The sequence below is a fragment of the Stegostoma tigrinum genome, chromosome 7, assembly GCF_030684315.1.
Source record: "Stegostoma tigrinum isolate sSteTig4 chromosome 7, sSteTig4.hap1, whole genome shotgun sequence".
NCBI lineage: Eukaryota > Metazoa > Chordata > Chondrichthyes > Orectolobiformes > Stegostomatidae > Stegostoma > Stegostoma tigrinum.
Genome location: NC_081360.1, coordinates 89,767,797 through 89,783,571, shown reverse-complemented (window position 1 = coordinate 89,783,571; position 15,775 = coordinate 89,767,797). Strand labels below are relative to the sequence as shown.

General features: G+C 38.9%; 1 protein-coding gene across 5 annotated transcripts in view; it reads left to right on the top strand.

Annotated features, from left to right (window-relative positions):
- Positions 1-15,775, top strand: part of ptpn4a (protein tyrosine phosphatase non-receptor type 4a) — a 307,008-nt gene that overhangs the window by 82,758 nt on the left and 208,475 nt on the right. The gene's annotated exons all lie outside the window — the stretch shown is intronic.

Below are 15,775 nucleotides of genomic sequence, written 5' to 3'. Positions count from 1 at the left end.
AGATGGTCTCAATGCTGTATTTCTTTACAGCCCGAAAAAGACTTGGAATGTTGGAGGTGGGGTGGAGGGAGTTTGTGCACAGTGTATTGCTGGTTGGTAGGATAAATTAGTATAATCAGGTGCCTGTGAACTAACTACTCAAATACTGTCATTGATCCATTGTGTGACTTATGGATACCACTAGCTGGAAATTATTTCCAGCCGTCTTATTCTCACTTTTAAATCTTGAACCAACTGCATATGTAAATGTTTTTTAAAAAATGTCATAATGCTGTTTGAACGAGAGCTGATTTCGAGCTAACTTTCCCAGACTAATCGATAACATTAAGATTATGCATTTGTGGTTAGAAATTTTCTTTGTTCCATTATGTCCTTTCTCAGCTGCTTTGTGATGTCCAGCTTACAAAATAGTTGTTTAGCCAACAGAAAAAAAGGTATGCTGACACAACCTGTTCACTTTTTTTTGAAGTGGCTGCATGGTTTGCAAAATATCTTTTATTCACTTAGGATAAGTGCATAATGTGTGATCCATGACTACAGTTTGCCTTGGAGACAGCTGCTAATTTGTGATGGAAATGAGGGAAGTTAGCTGTACATAAAGATTACCAGGCACTTGGTTGGTTGTGGTGAGGGGGAAGGGTTCATGACTCTCAAACATAGTTGCCAAGGTTTTTTGTGACTGTGGAGATGGTGCAGTGTCTCATTATATCCTTGATAAAATCTTGGGAATATGAGTACAGATTATACAAATGCTTCAAGTTGAGTCTGTAAAAGATTGTTGATTCTTCTCAATCTTAACTTCTCCTCCCACACATTTTGAATTTCATTTAAGACTACTTATCAGCTTTGACCTTGTTTCCTTAGCTGATTTGTCAAGCATTGTAGTTCCTTAAGATAATGGTGCTTCAGAGGTTTAGTGTCTATTGCTTCAAAGATTGTGTGGATCCCCAAATGAATCCCAGTTAATAATGTCATCTGATAATACTAATAACAGTACTATTAATAATGATGATAATATGCTACTCCTGCCATGTCCTGCTCATTCTTGAACTTTGATCCCCGGCTTGCTGATAATTTTAGTGTAGGAGTGTGCAGACCCGTGACATTAGTTGATTGAATACAGTTCTGGTACTGATAGCCTATTGTCTGTCATGGATGTCAGTTTTGACTTGCTACATCTGTTTGAAATCCATCCCATCTATCACTAATTGTGCCACACAAAATGCTGTAAAGTATTGTCAGTGTGAAAACCGGATTTAGTCTTCATAAATGGGCACTCCAGCTGGTGCTAACATGAACTGTTACATCTATGACAGAGATTTTACTTTCTTTTTGAGGCCCTCAGCACCTACAGTAGACCCAGTCTAACATTGTGACCTTGAGGACTTTGCCAGTTCAGTCAGTGGTGGTGGTACTACTGAGTTACTCTTGGATGGACATTTGATATCCCCTGCCCAGAGTATTTTGTGCCACCCTCTGTGTTACATCCAGGTGATGCTCAGCATGGAATACTGCTTCAACAATTGAATGGGGGGGGGCATTGTAATCAGGAGGTTTCCTTGCCCATGTGGCCTGATGTTATGAGAGCAGTGGCAAATCACTGTGTTTCTGCTGTCCTGGGATACAATGTATATCCAGCCATAAAGATGATGTTTGGATTATTGTCTGTGGGTGAAGTCCATGACAGTGATTGTTAGGCTGTTGTTTGACAAGTTTGTGGTACAGTTTTTGCACCAGCTCCCAGATCTTCACAAAGAAGACTTTGCAGGGTAAACAGCATCGGGTTTGCTCTCACTGTTTGCCTCCTGGGGTCAATGCCGGATGGTCTGTCTGGTTTCATTACCTTGATTGGGTTTAGTAACAGTTGGAAGCTCATTGGTTTGTTATGCTGATTTGAAGGGAAGTTAAGAGTCAACCACATTTTTTTGGGTCTGGAGTCATGTAGGCCAGACCAGGTAAAGAAGGCAAATTTCCTTTCCTAAAATATGTTGGTGAAACATTACAGCAATCAGCACGCTTTTAATTTCAGGTTTGTTAATTTGGTAGTTTCACAGTCATAGCGAGTTGTGAGAAGATTTGTAGCTCAGGTTGAGGTTCTGGATGTGAGTTTGCTCGCTGAGCTGGAATGTTAGTTTTCAGACGTTTCGTCACCATTCTAGGTAACATCATCAGTGAGCCTCCGATGAAGCGCGAAATGTTATGTCCCGCTTTCTATTTATCTGTTTAGGTTTCCTTCGGTTGGTGATGTTATTTCCTGCGTTGGTGTCATTTCCTGTTCTTTTTCTCAGAGGATGGTAGATGGGTTCCAAATCAATGTGTTTGTTGATGGAGTTCCGTTTGGAATGCCATGCTTCTAGGAATTCTCGTGTGTCTCTCTGTTTGGCTTGTCCTGGGATGGATGTGTTGTCCCAATCAAAGTGGTATCCTTCCTCATCTGTATGCAAGGATACTAGTGATAGTGGGTCATGTCGTTTTGTGGCTAGCTGATGTTCATGCATCCTGGTGGCTAGCTTTCTGCCTGTTTGTCCAATGTAGTGTTTGTCACAGTTCTTGCAAGGTATTTTGTAGATGACGTTTGTTTTGCTTGTTGTCTGGATAGGGTCTTTTAAGTTCATTAGCTGCTGTTTTAGTGTGTTGGTGGGTTTGTGGGCTACCCTGATGCCGAGAGGTCCGAGTAGTCTGGCAGTCATTTCGGAATACGCTGTATAGATGATTTTCTTCGGCTCTTCGTAGTTTGTGGTGACTCGTTGGAATAATGTTCTAATGCAGCTTCATTTGTGGCTGTTGGGATGGTTGCTCCTGTAGTTCAGTATTTGGTCCATATGTGTTGTTTTCCTGTCGACGCTGGTTTGAATTTCCCCATTGACTATTCGCTCGACTGACATCTAGGAATAGCAGCTTGTTGTTGTTTTCCTCCTCTTTTGGAGGACTCCAATATCAGGGTTCTTAGCAGAGGCAGTAATGCAGAGACTCAAACAAACAGCTCTGCCAATCATCCAACCCAAACTTTGGGTCCGCTACGTGGATGACACCTTTGTCATCACTAAACAAAACAAATTAGAGGAAACCTTCAAGACCATCAATAATACCCTTTACTGACATAACATTCACAAAAGAGGAGGAAAACAACAACAAACTGCCATTCCTAGATGTCAGTCGAGCGAATAGTCAATGGGGAACTTCAAACCAGCGTCTACAGGAAAACAACACATATGGACCAAATACTGAACTACAGGATCAACAATCCCAACAGCCACAAACGAAGCTACATTAGAACATTATTCCAACGAGCCACCACACACTGCAGCACAGAGGAACTACGAAGAGCAGAAGAAAATCACCTATACAGCGCATTCAAAATGAATGGGTACCTAATGAACACAGTCCGCTGATTTCTCAGCAACAAACCCAAACAAGCAGACAAAACGGGCCCAGAAACCGTAACCACTCTCCCCTACATCAAAGACATTTCTGAAATGACTACCAGACTACTCGGACCTCTCGGCATCAGGGTAGCCCACAAACCCACCAACACACTAAAACAGCAGCTAATGAACTTAAAAGACCCTATACAGACAACAAGCATAACAAACGTCATCTACAAAATACCTTGCAAGAACTGTGACAAACACTACATTGGACAAACAGGTAGAAAGCTAGCCACCAGGATACATGAACATCAACTAGCCACAAAACGACATGACCCACTATCACTAGTATCCTTGCATACAGATGAGGAAGGATACCACTTTGATTGGGACAACACATCCACCCTAGGACAAGCTAAACAGAGACACGCATGAGAATTCCTAGAAGCATGGCATTCCAAACGGAACTGCATCAACAAACATTGATTTGGAGCCCATCTACCATCCTCTGAGAAAAAGAACAGGAAATGACATCAACGCAGGAAATGACATCACCAACCAAAGCAAACCTAAACAGATAAATAGAAAGTGGGACATAATACCAAGCGCTTCATCAGAGGCTCACTGATGATACCTAGAATGGTGACGAAACGTCTGAAAACTAACCTTCCAGCTCAGCGAGCAAATTTCACAGTCATCCTTGCCGAGACTTGCTTGAAATTGTATGTTTCTTAACTTAATTTAAATATTCCAGCTGCCATGGTAAGATCTGAATGTTTCCTAGACCATTAGAGTGGACCTCTGGATTACTCGCTTAATGATATTACAACACCCTTTCTTGGATACATGGCAAATCACAGTAATATTTCACCAGACTCCTTTTTGTAGTTCTTTTTCATGGTGGATATCTTGCAGTTTTTTTCAGTTGCTTGTCCTTACCTCACTTATTTGTTTAGTTGCTGTAATGGAGAGTACTTTCAACATGAACATTTCACATATCTTATGACATGTCAAGAAATTGACTTGAAATTACCAAGTTCATTGATTACAGGATGTAGACAGGCACCTATTATTCACTCATAACTCTGGTTTTAATTACTCATACCTTAAATTCTCCAAAAACTATACTGATTGGCCAATTGATAGTGTTACCTGTTAGGAACTGAGCATTATTGGTGGCATTAGTTCACTAACATGCTTTTGTGAAGTAAAATTTGTGGGGGAAATGGCATAATAAATTTAGAGGTGAGGGAAAAAGTAAATTTGTTCTTTGGATTGAAAAAGAGACAGCTAAATGCGTGCATCTGAAGATGAAGTTTTTACTAATTGGTTGAATGGTTGGGATATGTGTAAAAGAGACAGTACTGGAAACCTGTAGCCAACTCGTGTAGTTATGTTACATATGGTGTCTTATTAGTACAGTTAACATAGTGCTGGATACTGATCCTTTTATCTTTAATAGAAGCCTTCAATAATTTGGGGTTGAGAGAGTTAGTACACTTGAAGAAAAGAATTCTAATATGGTAATATTAGCTGTCTTTATGTTCATTCAGAAATTTTAAGTTGCTTGGACTTGCAAACCTTTGGAGAAAATCCCTTCTGTCTTCCATAACCTGTACTGTCTACTCTGCGGCACTCTCTAAATTATTGCATTTGTATAGCTATTTCCATGACCACTAGACACTCAAAGCACTGTCAAACCCATGAAGTGCTTCTTGAAATGTAGCCACTGTTGTAGGAATTCACACAGCAAATTTGTCTTCACCAATTTCTGTGAGCAGTAATGTGATAATGACAGTAATTTTTGGAAAAAATATTGATTTGAGTAATAAGTACTGGACAGAACAGAAGATAGTTGTCCTACTCTTCTTTTGAAATAGTGCCATTGAATTTCTTGCATTAACCCAAGCAGAACGATTGGGCTTCAGCTTCATTTTATCTTTTGAAAGACTGAATTGTATGTGTTTTATTGAACAGAGACTGTACAGTGAGTGAAGTCATTGTCATGTCATGTAACATCGGAAAACAGAGTATGAAATGACAAAAATTTAGCCTGTAAGAGCACGTGTCCCCTCTCTAAAAAGCATATCTTCTGCACAAGCACTGATCAGTTGAATATTTGAAATTTAAAAGCCAAGTGTGGAGCTGTAGCTTTAATAATAATAGATGCTTGGTTGATGCCATTTCTGCTTTAAGCAGAAGCTGTTTATAAAAGCAGCAAAGGAAGTGACCGTGAAGCACAAGATTAAAGTCTTCTGAGAAAAGCTTTGGAAACATGTACATCTGCTTCCTTGAATCAAATGAGTGATTTTTTTTTAAAATCTGAGTGTGATGGGGATTCACATTTTCAGTGGTTGCAGTTTCTTTGTCTACATTCATCTATTTAGGATTTTCATTCGGGACTTGGGAGTTTACATTTGAAGCTTGCTGATATCTATTCTTTGTCTGGTACACCTTCAAAGACAATGAAGTGCCTTTTAGTTAAATACTGGTGGGTACCTATACTTGATTTCTAATCTATACATAATTCCTTTTTAAAAATTGATTGACTAATTTGAAAGGAATATGTAATGGACAACAGCACAAACAAATTTAACACTAATGATTGGATTTGCATAATGTTTTAGCAGCCATTACCTTTTGCATTTGAACAAGCAGTGAAGAGAAACTTGACCCATTTTATGAATAAAGTTCTTTTTCTGATATTAATTAGACCATATAATGTTAACTGCTAATTCACTTTCAGGCAACATAAAGTTCCTTATTGTCACAGTAAGTGTGAAATTGAATACTTGATGCAAAGAGATGCATTTTATGGAAGTAGCACTCTCCGTGTGGGTTGATAGAAGGCATGCTCTTGCCCTTTATTCATATGATTCATTTACATCTATTTGCTGGCCACTATCTGGTAGCCTTTTTCTCCCACCCCTTTTTCTAGTGAAATTAAATATCTGCTCATCCCTTTTAGTAGCTAGAACATTTTAGAGATTCAGTATCTGTATGCCAGTTCCTGCCTCTTGGTTTGGAAATGGTGAGTGGAGTTATTTGCAAATAATTCACAATTATAATAAGTATAAAATGCTGTTTGCTGAAACTATCAATTATGCCATTTCTGTGTATTCATATTATGTTGTGAAGTCTTCAGTTAAAACTGTACTTTGCAGCTGCCATTTGCTGTTACGGTACCTTTTGTGCATTTGGTATTGATGGTTTGAAATTATGCTGTACAATAAATGAGTTCAGTTAATAATTAATTTCTATTGCATGTATTGCATCTTTTTAAAGGTTCTGTGGGAACAGTTTGCCTTCACTTTGTGTTGCAACAGAATTGCTGATTACTAATCAATATGTTTTAGCTATGTTAAAGACAAACCTCTATTCATATAAATTTGTGTGATGTATTCCTTTTAATTGTGGATCTTCATTTTAGTTTGCTATTATTCATGGCAATGCCCAGAAATTATCTTCTATTTGAATCTGTTGTTATCATCTTATTACAATGATACTTACTTACTGTTATAATCCTGCAAGCAGAAAAGGCTTACAGTAAAACAATATTTATTTCATTTGTAAGATCTAGAATGAAGCCCCTATGGTAAGACGCCAAAGCTGTTTTAAACTATTTCTTCAAAATTAACATATTTGCAAAGATCTTTGTGTACTCTACTGTGTATTCAACATGCATTAAATTTTTGAGTGAGACAGGCAAAACAAACTGCATTCTACAGTATTTAGTGTCATTGGTAAGGTGAGACTTATGACCCAACCCATTGAGCGTCAATGTGGGATCTAGTTGGGCACTTCTGGGGAGAAGTTGGTTTTAAAAAAATGAAGAAAATGTAAAATGCAGTTGTAAGTAAAGATGTTTGGGATAAATTTTGTGGTGCTATGAACCACATTTTGAGAGATTTGGTTGAAAAATAAATATTTTAACAGTGTAAATTATAATTCTGTTACCTCGTGCAATTCTGTTTTTATATTGTTGATCTTTTGGCAGACATGATGGTCAATCAGTCCAAGCTTCACCTTTTGTTATGGCCATTTGGGAAAATAGATGACACAAGTGTTGCTGAATAAATCAGATTTAATAGCGACCAGCCAGAGGCCACTGTGACTTAAACATAGCATTGGAAAATACTTCAGAAAACCATTATGAAGCCACTTAATTTCTACAGTGCAAATGTTTTAATCTTAAATTATTTAACAAAATGGGAGTTTTGTTTGGCAGTCACCTTTTGGACATCAATATAGTAGGCATGATCAGTAAACTTGCAGATAACATAAAAATTGTTGGTGTGGGGAATGGCGAGGAGGAAAACTTTAGACTACTGAATGATACTGATGGGCTGGCCAGATGGGCTGAATGGTGGCAAATGGAATTTAATCCTGAAAGGTATGAGCTAATGCTTTTTAGGAGGACTAGAAAGTCAGGGGAAATGTACACTGAACAGTAGGACCTTTTAATGTGCATGTCCACAAATCCTTAACAGCAACAGGACAGTTGGATAAAGTTGTTAAGAAGGCATATGGAATGCTTGCTGTTGTATTCAGTGCCTTGATAAACAAGGACAAGGGAAGTCTGAAGGAGCTGTATATAATGGGCCACAGCTGGAGTTGTGGGCAGTCCTGGTTGCCACACTAAAGGAAAGATGTGATTGCACGAAAGAGGACACAGAAGAGATTCACCAAAATGTTGCCTATGCTGGGGTGATTCAGCTCTGAATGAAGACTAGGTGGCTGGAGTTGTTTTTCTTGGGGCAGAGAAGGCTGAGGGGGGCGTCTGAGGTTCTGTGGGATATAGCTTAAAGCATTTCCCCTTGTAGAGGTCAGTAATCAAGGGGTTTAGTTTTAAGGCAAGGAACAAGTGAGATTTAGAACAAATCTGAGGAAAGTCTTGTTTTATCCAGAGGATTGTGCGTATCTGGAACTCACTGCCTTGACGATTAGCAGATTTGAGAGCCCTCAAGCTATTTAAGACTTATTTTGTTGAAGGCTTCAAATGCTGGAAAGTGGGATCAGAATGGATTGATTCAGAGATAGTAAGAACCGCAGATGCTGGAGAATCTGAGATAACAAGTTATCGAGCTGACTGAACACATTTATGAAGAAGGGTCTGCTCAGATTCTCCAGCATCTGCAGTTCCTTCTATCTCTGAAACAATTTTAACCCCACTGTGAAGCCTCTTCTCAGGATGCCTACATGAAGAAGTTACCCTGCCTCCGGAACGACCTCAGTGGTTCTCTCTCCCACTGCAACTCCCTCGACCAGCCTGTCTCATCTATCTGCCTCCCCCCCTCTCTGTTTATTTCAGAACCCCCTTCCCCTCCCCCATTTCTGAAGAAGGGCCTAGGCCCGAAACGTCAGCTTTCCTGCTCCTCTGCTGCTTGGCCTGCTGTGTTCATCCAGCACTGCACCCTGTGATCTCAATTTCCAGCATCTGCAGTTCCTACCATCTCTGAATCAATTTAATCAAGTATTCTTGGGATATATCAAAGACCTGTGACAGGATGCCATTATAGTGATGAGTGACATAGGGAGAGAAAACTAAAAGTGGACATTAGAAGTAGAGATGCACCATTGTTTTTGTACATGGCTGAAAATACAATTTTTAAGTAATTGTACAAGAAATATGGCTTAAATATTCAGAGGTTGATAATTAAAGCTGTTCGTTCAAGCATGCTTGACCTTTTGTTACAATTTGGGGATGGATTTGTTCCATTAGAATGACTAATATATTGAAATTGCCACAAATATTAATGCAGTTCTGTTTTAAAATCAGTTTGCAAGATGTGAAGCAATGATAATATCATTACAACTTTAAAAAAGAACATCTACCAACCTATTTCTTCATATTGCAGTTGATTTATATTTTTTAAAAATTGATTTTCTTTAGATTTTTCATTGGCTACTCTTCCAAATCTGTGGTCACAGCCAAAAGCAGGAGGTGGTTTAGGGTAATGGTGCACTTGGCTGCTAGATTTCCTTTTCACACACCAGTGAGCAGGCATCTGGCGGCTGGTTTGTTTCAGCACATTGACCCATCCTGTAGGAAGCCAGTGTACAGTTACTGAGTGTGACTGGGAACTCCTGCCAATTGATTTTTTTTAAACTTCATGAGGCTTTGTAAAATTGGAGCTTCTGCAGGATACTAATTAAATAGTTCATTTAAACACACTTCTTTTGAGACACAAAACAGGACATTGTACTTTGGACATGGAAACTATACAATGGACTCTTTTCAGCAGCCTGTCAGAAGTCAGGGCTGAAACTTCGAAAACCATTTTAGTTTGAAGTCTGAGTGCTTTTTTTTTGAGGCATTTCGTGTCTTTGGCACTATTTCCATTTTTCTGCCTGGTGTTTTTTTTGAGGAAGCCAGCAATTCCATTGTTCCATAATACTGTAAGTTTTCCCACTGCAATCCAGCTGAGAAATGTATATTCAAGATAACAGCAGAACTGTGGCTACATAGCATCAACTGTAAAGTAGGCATGTTGCACCATGCTAATTCACCTTCAAGAAACGTGGCCTCCGGCATGAATTTTTTTTCTTCTGTAGGAGTGATCAATCCTGATGTTTGTAAAATTGGTGCCAAATGGACTGAAGAGATCTTTGTATACTTAAGGTCTTGTGGTTGCCTAAAGCAACGTAAAATGGAGTTCAAAGAGACAATACATTTATCTTTTCAGGCAAAGAGATTTGGTGTCTATTATTCTGTGGCTGTTGCAAAACTACAAGTGTCTGGCTTTTGTATGCTTAGCAGTTAGAGGGTTATGTGGTGCAAATTATCTTTTGGTCAGTTTTTTTTCACTGCTTAGAACTTGTCAAAATGGTTAATTTATGGAGACATTGGCAAGTTATTCAAATCAACTTTGTCAAGAAACTGAAGGCATTTGGTAAACATGTATAGTTGAGATACTATTTTAAAGTTACCAATTCCTGTTTGGATTGTTGACTGGATATTTCTGTTGACCTTGTGTCATTTAATCTCTAACTGGTCTTGACTGACTTTTAACTGCAACGTCTAGATACAGTTTTGTTGGCAGGAAAGGGATTGAAGGATAATTAAGTTTGTTTATTTTTGGAGCTGTCACCTCCACTGACTGTGTGCTCCTGCGTGGGGAGGTTGAGGAAGAGAAAACTTAAAAAGAAATATTAAGCATTACATGGTCATTTCTTGATACCAGAGGATAGTTGTCACCTTTTATTTCAAATGCAGAAAATCAGATGGTCTGTATCAAATAAATATTTCTGTGCTTGGTGAGCTGCAGTGTCACAAATCTACTTTATCCTGATTTTTTTTTAAACTGCAATTGCTTGACCCCGTGATGTAGGACAAGCAAAGTTTAAGCACGGTAGACTAATTAGCAGAGTTAGATCAAATGGGATTCAGGGAGAGCTTGCTAGTTGGATGTAAAAGTAGCTTGACGGTAGAAGACTGGGTGGTGGTTGAGGGTTGTTTCTTGATCTGGAGGACTGTGACCTATGGTGGGTGTTTCACAGGGGTCGGTACTGGGTCCACTTTTGTTTCTAATTTACATAAGTGACTTGGATAAGAATAAAGGAGGTATGGTTGGTAAGCTTACAGATGCCACCAAAATCAGTGGTTTAGTGGACAATGAAGAAGGTTGTCGAAGATTGCAAAGAAGCCTTGAACAATTGGGTCATTGGGCTGAGGATTGGCAGATGATGCTGCAACCAAATGCAAGGTGCTGCTTTTTGGTAATACAAACAAGGACAGGACTTATACAATCAATGGTAGGGCCCTGGGTAGTGTTTAAGCACGAGAGACCTAGGGGTTCAGATACTTTGATTCTTTGAAATTTGCACCACAGGTAGACAGGGTGGTTGAGAAGACATTTTGCATGCTTGCATTCATTGCTCAGTCCTTTTTGAATAGAAGTTCAGATGTCATGTTGAGATTTACAGAATGTTGGTGAGGCCTCTTCTGAAGTACTGTCCTGTTCTGGTCACCTGCGAGAGGAAGGTTATTATTACACTGGAGAGAATTCAGAAAAGGTTTCCCAGAATGTTGCTGGCAATGGAAGGTTTAAGTTACATAAGCAGGCTGGGACTTTAATTCACTGGAGCTTAAGAGGTTGATGGGTGACCTTACAGGTCCATAGAATCATGATGATGAGGTGAATAGCAAGGGTCTTATCCCTCAGGTGGAGGAGCTCCAAACTAGGGGGGCGTATTTTAAAGGTGAGAGGTGAACGTTTTAAAAAGGATGTGAAGGTCAAACTTTTTACACAGTAGTTTTTATGTGGAATGAGCTGCCACAGGAAGTGGTGGGTGCAGGTGCAGTTACAACAACAATTAAAAGATATTTGGATAAGGACAGGAAAGGTTTGGAGGGATATGGGCCAAACAGAGGCAAGTGGGACTAGTTTAGTTTGGGGATATGGTTGATGTGGACTGGTGAGGCTGAAGAGTTTGATTCCATGCTGTATGACTCCTAAGCCCAGTTTTTCTAGCATCGGTTATCCTGAATTGTCTGTGCCAAAGGTGATAAAAGACTAAACAGAGCAACCTGGTCTGATTTAACCTTTTAAATTCCAGCCACCTTTGTGGTCAAACTGCATGTCACCCCTTCCAGGGCCAGTATGTCCTTTTCTTTAGAGTCATAGTCTTGCAGTATGGAAGCAAACGCTTTGCATGGTGACCAGGATTGCACATGTAGCCTCACCAACGTTCTGTACAACCTCAACGTGATGTCCCAAATGCAATACTCAAAAGGCCTGAGTAATAAATGCAAGTATGGTAAATATCGTCTTAACCACGTTGTCTACCTGTGATGCAGATTTCAAAGAATTGTGTACCTGAACTGATAGGTCTCATGTTCTTCAACACTATCCAGGGCCCTACCGTTAATTGTACAAGTCCTGCCCTTATCTGTTTTATCAAAAGCAGCACTTCTCATTTATTAAATTGAACTCCATCTGTTACTCCTCAGCCCTTTGACCCACTTGACCAAGATTTCTTCATAATCTTATATAACCACCTTGACTGCTCACTGTACCACCAATTTTGGTGCCATCCATAAATTTACTAAGCGTGCCTTCTTTATTCTTATCCCAATTGTTTACGTAAATGACAAGGAAAAGTGGACCCAGATAGGCTACTCTGAACTGAACTCCAAGGTGTAAAAACAAAAAACTGTGGATGCTGTAAATCAGAAACAAAAATAGAAATTGCTGAAAAAGCTCAGCAGGCCCTGCAGCATCTGTGGAGAGAAGTCACTTAATATTTTGGGTCAAATGATCCTTCCCCTCAACTTCTTTAAAAACCATTGACATAAAGGCAATCAGCTGAGCTATGTCAGACATCTTGGTGGTTTTATCAAATTGCAGTGAGAGGCATTCATACTCCTTTAGGTCCTACTCTAGTAGTTGAAAAACATCTTTGAACCAAGATTCCACTTACTTCTTCAAATCTTTGAGTAAAGAATCTGCCATTGCAGTCGTTGCTGCTTCAGTTACTTCCTGATCTGTGAATTTTTTGATAGAAACCACAATGATGTTTTGGCCTGCCTTTTTGCTGCTGGTTTAGAAAAACCTGATTGTTGAGCTTTCAAAACAAATTCAAGGAAAACTATCCTTGAATTTACTCTACATCATTGCATGATGTTCCACATTCCTCTTTTTAACTTATCGATATACTTTGGCAAATGAGGCAAATGCACTTTTTTTGTCAGAGTGGAAATTAATTTTGTCATTCAATATGTGTTTTTGCACATTTTTGGTTCCTTTTTAAATGGTCATGGTTCATTACACATCATTACTTGTAAATTTGTAATTTTTGGTTTCAACCTGCTGCTGATCACACTGCAAGTAGACCTCTAGATCCATGCTTCTGGAATAGCCAGAATGTTACTGGCTGCTTTCAAGTTTGGAGCATCAGGAGGTCAATTCTGTGGTCATGATTTGTTTCCAGATCCCTTAGTTGGCTGTTGTTGCTTGGGGTATTGAATGTTGGGCACAGTAGTGTTCATGAAATTTTTCAGTACACTTTTAAAAACCTGTCAGATCAATTTAAAATTGCACAATTTAACAAAACTGCATGCCTATAGAGAAAGGCAGATGAATAGCGCTTGCTGTGCTGCTCTGGCAGAAGTCATGCGAACATGATGGGCTGGCTGGTTGGCCACCCTCATTTCTAGTGCTGTAATTTTACTGGCTTCTCACAGCAGTTCCTGGTATATTTCTTATTTGTTTGTTTGTATTGCCATCACAAAACCTGCTTCACCTTCATGATAGTCTATCTGGGCTGAGTCTTCAGTGCATTGAGGTTGTACGCAATGTTGGTGAGGTCTCTTCTGGAGTATTGAATGCAGTTCTGGTTTTCCTGTTATAGGAAGGATATTTTTAAACTGGAGAGAATTCAGAAAAGATTTACTGGGATGTTGCTGGGAAATAGACTGAAAAGCTGGGACTTTCAGCATAAGCAGCCGAGTGGTGACCTTATTGACGTTTATAAAATCATGAGGGGCTTAGATAAGGTGAATGACAATGAACACTTTCTGAGGGTGGTGTGAGTTCAAAACTAAGGGCATATTTTTAAGGTGAGAGGAGAAAAACTTTAAAACTGACATGAGAGACGCATGGCTCGTGTGTGGAATGAACTGCCAGAGAAGGTGATGCATGCAGGTACAGTTACAGCGTTCAAAAGACATTTGGTTATGTTTCATGAAAAGGAAAGGATTGGAGAGAGATGAGCCAAGTGCAGTCAGGCGTGACTAGTTTAATTTGGGTACATGGCCAGCGTGGACTTGTTGGGCTAAGGGGTGTGTTTCCGTGCTGTATAGCTCTGACCTGTGTTCACAGGGCATAAGTTCAAATCCCACCATAGTGAAGTTTAAATTAAGTCTGGAATATAAATCTGGTGTCAGTAATGGTGACTTTCATTGATTGCTATAAAAACCCATCCCATTCACTAATGTCCATTTGGGAACAAAGTTTGCTGCTCATTGAGTTTGCCCCACAAGTGACTCCATACCCAGAGCAATATTGTTGACTCTTAACTACGTTGTAGTCTGGCAAACCATTATAATTTAAGGTCAGCTAAGGATGGGCAACAATTTACAGCAGCGCCCGCCTCCAAGAAAGAAATAGTAGTTCGACGTGTCATAATAAATTGCTCTACACTTTCTTACTAACAATGCCCCCAGGCTGGCAACAAATGTGCAGTGTAGGATCTGTTTTTGATTCAGTCAGAGATATGTTAGGAACTCAATAAAGTAGGTAGCAATAAGCTTGAGTATTTGGCACCATTTTTATTAGTTTGAGACAATAGTGTGCTCAGTGTTTGGCAATATTTTATTTGAATGGAGTGTATTTTTCAATTCATCAGTAATTCCGGATCTGTTTGTACTGAATTGAGTTATTCATTAACTTGCGGAAGAGTTCTAACTGCATTTGGGTTAAACGTTAATCATGTTGCATCCAATTCTGTCCCTCTTTGGATGATGAAATATTGTTTCCCCTGGAAATTGACTATTTTTTAGAATTGTAATATTAAAATCCAATTTATGTATGGTTCTGGTCATTCTGGTATATCACTCTCGTGTAATACAGTTAAAATAAAGGTTCAACTTAGGATATCATAAGACGAACATAGGATTGTATAGGATTGCAATACTCTGCAGATTTTGTCCTTCTGGCCAACCTTCAAAACTAATATTACTTGACTACCTACATCAGATTTCAGTGGTAGCCACAGTGTTCTCCTTTCTATGACATTAGGAAGGTAAAGTTAATGCATTACAGAGCCAGGGCAATAGAAAACTCAAGGCTAGAACTGTGGGGCTTTTTTGTGTTCTCACAGTTGGAAGTTTGATTTCAAATCATGTATTCACTGCAGTAACTATTGATTGAGAGTAAACTTTTACGAGCCTAAATGGGATATGGTGCATAATGTTGCTGATTAGTTCAGAAATCCATATATTTCTGACATCTTTAATATTCAATGTATTATTGTGGAATAATTTCTATAGGGCATGTTATAATTAGCATGCAATTCATTCTACATGTATCTGCTTTTACTTCTAACTATATTATTCCCTCTTTCTTTATTGGTGAATGTTTCCTGATGTGTAAAATTTGTTTGATTACTTGGATTTAATTATGAAATCTGATGGACTTAGTACATTTGAAATTACCATTTGTTACAAGGATACCTCCCACTTATTTTCTTCATTTTGAAACTGGGAATGTTTCATGTTCCAATCTCAGCTGATTAACCTGTTTTATATGTATTGATGTAATCTGGAAATATTTGAGGTGGAATTTTCCATAAAATGTTTTCCTTTGGCAGGTTCCTTGCCAATTGAATAGTTCTGAAGAATAAACATATTGGACTTAAAATATTAACTTTGTTCATCTCTCTACAGATGCTGGCACTTCTGTTAA